At 31.4% G+C, this 6,258-nt stretch overlaps 1 pseudogene; it reads left to right on the top strand.

Annotated features, from left to right (window-relative positions):
• The first annotated feature begins 3,727 nt into the window (after window positions 1-3,727).
• On the top strand, window positions 3,728-4,225 carry LOC114312953 (24-methylenesterol C-methyltransferase 3 pseudogene; annotated as a pseudogene).
• The last annotated feature ends 2,033 nt before the right edge of the window (window positions 4,226-6,258 follow it).

Below are 6,258 nucleotides of genomic sequence, written 5' to 3'. Positions count from 1 at the left end.
TTCAGTGGAGTTTTCAAATGATGAAACTTATGACATATCACTATTTTATTTCAAGCTGAACATGTCTGACGATTTGAACTCTCCATATTATTATCTAATATAAATTGGTACAACACTGGTCATGTTAGTTTACTTGTTTTCATTTTCTAAATCTAAGCTGAATATGACAGTTAAGTTGATTTCAACATGAGCATCAAAGCACTTCTTAATAAGCCATCATGCTCTCTTTTGTCTATTTTTTATACCATCTTAATGAAGCAAAACAGCAGTACCTGGTAGTGAGCTTCGACATCTCTCTCTTATACAGTAGTTTTTTTGGGTGAATTGAGAGGAACTTTTGTTATAGTCATGATCAGAACAAGCTTTGGTCGGTGTTTGATGCGACCTATTTAGCACTTTCTCCACAAAATTTTCTATTTTGAGATGATGAAAGAAAGAAAAGAGAACATGGGGAAGGACTACACCCCACCCACCCCTCTTATCTATCTTTACAAGGTGGTCTTCTCTACAGGGGGAAAATTCTAATTGGAGCAAATACATGTGGTGTCTTCAATTCATATATATATATATATATATGCCCACCCAAATCATATGACTGTCCCACACAAATTTTAATATAATTTTCTTAACACTGGATCTTCTACTCTACAATTTTTTTCCATGTCTCAAGATTCTTCTATTAGGACATAGGTAAGGAAATAAAAGAATTTAAAAAATACCATATTTTCTAACCTACAATCTTTTTGTTTCAAAATATTCATATTAAATAATGTCTCGAGATTCCTATATTAAGGACAGAAAAAAAGAGGTCAAGTTTTAATATGGCATCGCTATGCCTATGTAGTATTCGAAAGTTCTCTAATGTAATGGGTTGTTTCTCATTTCTTTGCTTATTGAACTTTTACTTCCTAAGAAGGTGTCAATGTCATTATCATTTGTACATGAGTTTTCTTTGAAAAAATTATAAATTAATTGAAGAACTTAAAGTAATTGTAAATATATAAAAGTGTAAATGAAAACTATGTCCTTATTTGTATTAGAGCATAAACCCAACTTACACTTCGATAATGTTACAATTATTTTATTTGTTTTTACTAATTTGTAATTTTATTTTTTTTTATTTTAATAATAGGGCCACAAGAAAAAATAATAAATAATAAAAAAAAGATATAATAAATTAAACTAAAATAAATAATGTAAATGAATAATATTGAGAGAAATGGTCTCATTGCTATGAGAGGGGAACGAATATTTGTAAGCTAAAGCATATATATATATATATACTATAATTAATGAGTTACACAACTTTAACAGACTCTGGAAACAAAATTAAAATAGAAAAAAGAATATGAAACATATGACATTAGAAACTAAAATGTGATTGGATCTTTGTAAAATAATTTTTTAAAAAAAAATATATATATATATATATCAGTGGAACCACAATGGTCCCCTGTCAAACAGAGAAAACAAAAATCAAATAATTAAAGGTTCTTTAAATAAATAAATAAATAAAAACCCTTTGTTAACTGAGCTTTTGCTGTTAAATTTGCTACTAAATTTGGGGTGTGTTGGCTTCACATGTCAACTAATTTTCACTGTGCATAAATATACAGAAAAAAGGGGGAAGAGGGGAGGTATCCTATGAAGACGGACCTATCCTCATTAAGGTGTTCCATTTGGACAAGCTGGCATTTTGTGGAATCTCCAAAGTCCAACCATTTGGGAGGAAGGAATACACGTGGGTTTGACCCACTAACCATAAACCTCAACAAAGCTAGCCCAATATGAGAAAGGGGCCCAATTAAAAGGCCCCATCATCGGCCAATCATAGTTAGGTTTTTTTCTTTTTTTTTTTCATTCCTTTTGCCTTTTTTATTCTCTTTATGGAAAAAAAAGTTTTTATGTTATGATGATATCATGTCATCACTATTACCTATGTAGTTTTATTATTGATGGGTGATAATAACATAATATTGTTGCTATATTGAATTTCTACATGTATAATAGACAACTAACTATAAATGTCATCAAACTAATTACCAATTACATAGAGAAAAAAAAATATATTTTTTTTAAAAAAAAGGGAGAAGGGAAAGACCATTAAGCTCCATGCTAAAGTATTATCATGCAAGATTCAAAAGTAAGAATTGAAGGCGACTTGAGATGTTGGAGGAGTCAAATAAAACAATACTCCAAAAGATGTTGCCAATGTACAAAACAACATTGACAGCCCAAAACTCAAAAATCTATTCAGTGTATTTGGTTTCAGCTTTTTAAAGATTGAGTTTTTTATTTTTCGTATTTTTTTAATATTCAGTGAATATTTTTAAAATTTTAAGCAATTTTTTTACTTTTTTAGATGCACCTTATTTAGATGTATCTAAATAGTAAAATATTGGGATTTTTTTTTTAAGGTCCCTGGTATTAAGACTTTATAGTATAAAGGACAACTAATATTTTCATAATGTCTAAGGTTCCTCAATTTGATCCAGAGAAATTCTAGTCCAGAGAAATTCTGTCTAGAGAAATTCTCTCCAACCCAGAGAAATTCTCTGTTTCTCTCTAGAGAAATTTTGTTTTTGTTGAAATGCCTTCAAAAGTACAAAGCTAAACATTAAGTTTCTGTTTCTATCAAAGAGACATTTCAACCCCAGAGAAAATCCCCTCCAACCAGAAAAATTCACTTGTAAACCCCTTGAAACAATGAAAACATACCTAGAAACATAGCAAGCCATTTAATCATTTGAGCTTCAAGTTCATATTTCAGCCTTTGTAACTTCATGAATTTATTTCAAATTCTACACAAGAGTTTACTTCATTTTGTTATCTGTAGTTTGATGGCTTCAGTGACTTGGATACATATTCATAGAGAAAATCTCATCACTAGAGAATTTCTCTGGATTTCAATCTAGAGAAATTCTTTAAAACCAGAGCAATTTTCAGCATCACCAAAAAAAAAAAACAACAACAACCTAAAACAATGGCTTAAATTATTAAATGTCTCTGCAACTCTCTGCATCATCCATCCATCCATCAATCCCAAAAACCCAACTCAGTCAAATCTACAATTAACCAACTCTCTACATATTTATCAAGTTCCTTTTTAAATTCTGTTTTTGGTCTCCTCAGTGAGAATTTTGTTCCATCACAAGTTGCAGATAAAATTCTAGGAAGGAAATGATTATGAAGGGCAAAGCTTGCGATTCAACATCAGGGGGTGGTTTAGAGATGCAACATGACATAGAGGTTGATGATGGAAATAAGATAAGTGACAAACTCTATGCTGAAAAATCTTAATACCAGGGACCAATCCAGAGAAAATTTCAATCCAAATCAGAGAATTTCTCTGGACCAACCCAGAGAAATTTCAGTAAGAATCCAACAAAAACATATGCAAAGATGAATTACAGTTCCCTGGAGGAGGAGGTATTCGCTCTATGACAGTAGGAAGAACCTGCTCCAGACCTTGACCCGTCTTGGCAGATGTCAAAAGACAATCACTTGGGTCAAGGTCAAACATGTATTTTAGCTGAGCTTTAACACAATCTGGATCAGCAGTTGGCTGGTCAATTTTGTTTATGATTGGGATTATTGTCAGGTTAGATTCAAAAGCAAGATAAAAGTTATCAACAGTTCACTCCATTGAGTGAATAAGGAAAAATAGCAACCTATATATATATATATATAAATTAAAATGTGTTTTTGTGCAAAAAGAAAACAATTAATGAAGAACATAAACCAGTCATCGTCTTCTTCTTCCCCAAACTCAACGTCTTCATATTGTACCGTGGGGACGATGCAGAAAATTGAATGGGTGACCACGGAATTGTACTATGGGGACGATGCAGAACACGTTGATATCATTCAGGGGATTGAGAAAGGCGATGCTTTGCCTAGATTGAGGAGTTACGATCAAATTGCACAGATTGTGAAGAATGTAGGGTTTGAGGTTGTGAAGGAGAAAGATTTGGCGAAGCCTTCGGCGAAACCGTGGTGGACGAGGCTAAAAATGGGGAGATTTGCATATTGGAGGAACCACATTTTGATTACAGTGCTTGCTTTTCTTGGGATTACTCCGAAAGGTGTTGTAGATGTTCATGAAATGTTGTTCAAGACTACTGATTATCTAGTTAGAGGGGGTGAGACTGGGATTTTCACTCCAATGCACATGATCCTCTGTAGAAAACCGAAGAAGAAGACCGAGATTCGAACAGAGAACTAGGGGCATTTCATGCTGATGAGGTTGATGATTGGGGGGCATCGAAGAAGTTTTTATCTAGTAATGGTTTTGAGAGGAGAGATAAAGGAGAGAGATGAGGGTTTTTTTGGATCTGAGTCTAGGGCTGATGATTTTGAGAGTTGGGTATCGAAGAAGAGCTTAGAAATGTGTTCATGTGTTCATACGGGTATAGGATTAAGAGACTTTAGACATCACAAAATAATATTGTGGATCTCTTCCATCACTAAAAGTGAGAGAGGGACCTTAGACTAATTTTTCCTAAAATATTTGTGAAAAATATTTTAAAAAATTAATAAATACACAAAAATACAAAAAATGTATTGAATTTTTGTATATATATATATTGTATTTTTGGTATTTAGTAAATTTTTAAAAAAAAAAAATCACAAGTATTATACTTTGTAAGTGTATTTATGTTAGGTGTGTCTAAAAATTAAAAAATTGCTTAAATTATTAAAAAATTCAGTGAAAACAAAAAAATACGAAAAATAAAAAAACAGAATTTTCTAAAAAGTGAATTCTAAAAACTGAAACCAAACAGAGTGATTTATTTTTAGTTTTTCAAACTAATATTCAACTTAATCATTTGAAAACTCTTTTTAAAACTCATAATTAAACAAGTTTTAAACTTTCAAAATTTATAACCAAACAAGTTTTAAATTTTTGAACTCTTTTCAAAATTTATAATCAAAGAAGTTTTAAATTTGGCCTTGTTTAGTTTGTGTTTTGAGAAATTATTTTTAAAATAATTTTCTGGAGAGAGTTTAGAAAATTTAAAAATTTGTTTGATTGTATATTTTGAAAATAGTTTAAGTTTGAGATGATTTGATATTTTTTTATAATTGACTAAATGGTGAGTGAAAAAATGATTGGGAAAGGAGAAGTTATTTGGTGGTTTAGGAGTATTGCTCCACACCGCACAAATCATGACAGTTGCCATGTTGTCTCGACAAAAAGTGGTGGGACTCACTATTTTAGCCAATGAAATGCATGTTGAAACACCATTTGGATTTGCCCCTGAAGCAAACTATAATTTCTCTGGAGAAAGGTAGAGGAGAGAAAAAAATAATTGATTGATGTGTAGTGAAAAGAAAAGTAATTTTGAAATTTTTTTCTACTGGCCAAATAATTTGTTATGTTTTAGATATATATATGAGTGATCCAAAAAATATACGTAAACAATAAACAAAATGTGAAGAAATGAAAAACAAATGTAATAAATATAAAACGTTTTAAATGTATGTAGATTGAGTAGATATAAATAAAAAAAAGCAGTTTTAAAATTTTAAAAACATTCTTACGAACTAATATAGGATTTGGGGTGCCTGTTGTGCACCCAGCACAATAGGCACTGTTGTGCTGCCTTGTGGGCTTATTTCGGGGTCCGATTTGATAATTCGAACCATTCACATTTTAGAATACATCAAGTAGAACGTACCTATAAAAAATCAAGTTAATCGGATATCATTATCCCTTTCATCTACTCACATTTATATTCATTTTAATACTTTAAATCACAATGTCATTTATTTTGGGAAAATTTGGCTATAAACCCCCCTTATCTTCCTTTTATTGTTAAAAAGACTAAGAAAAAAATTATACTTTTAAAACCCCCTCATAATTATAAAGTCTTATATAAAGGACAAAATTTATTATTTAAATATTTTATCAGACTATTATACCCTCAATTAAATCTTCCATAATCACAATCTCAATCTCTCAAGCTTCGTCTGATACAACTATTGCATATACATTGATGATGACTCCATGGCTAGGGTTTCAAAGGAGATCTGGTCTGAGTGACCAGATCTGGTAGCAAATGCCTCCATAGAAACAATAAGAAGATCAAAATAGCAAAAGTTCATCCTCAATCAATGGCTTCGTTGATTGGAAGCGGAGAAGAAACATGATGAGGTTGTTGATGAGATGCTTGTGATGTTGAATGCGAAGGCTGAAGCTTCGAGATTGAAAGAAGTTGAACAGGAGGTTGGGAAGGATGTGGATGAGGAATAGTA

Source organism: Camellia sinensis, chromosome 2 (genome assembly GCF_055761805.1).
Source record: "Camellia sinensis isolate YWXY chromosome 2, ASM5576180v1, whole genome shotgun sequence".
Classification (NCBI taxonomy): Eukaryota; Viridiplantae; Streptophyta; class Magnoliopsida; order Ericales; family Theaceae; genus Camellia; species Camellia sinensis.
This window is presented reverse-complemented; position numbering and strand designations above follow the sequence as displayed.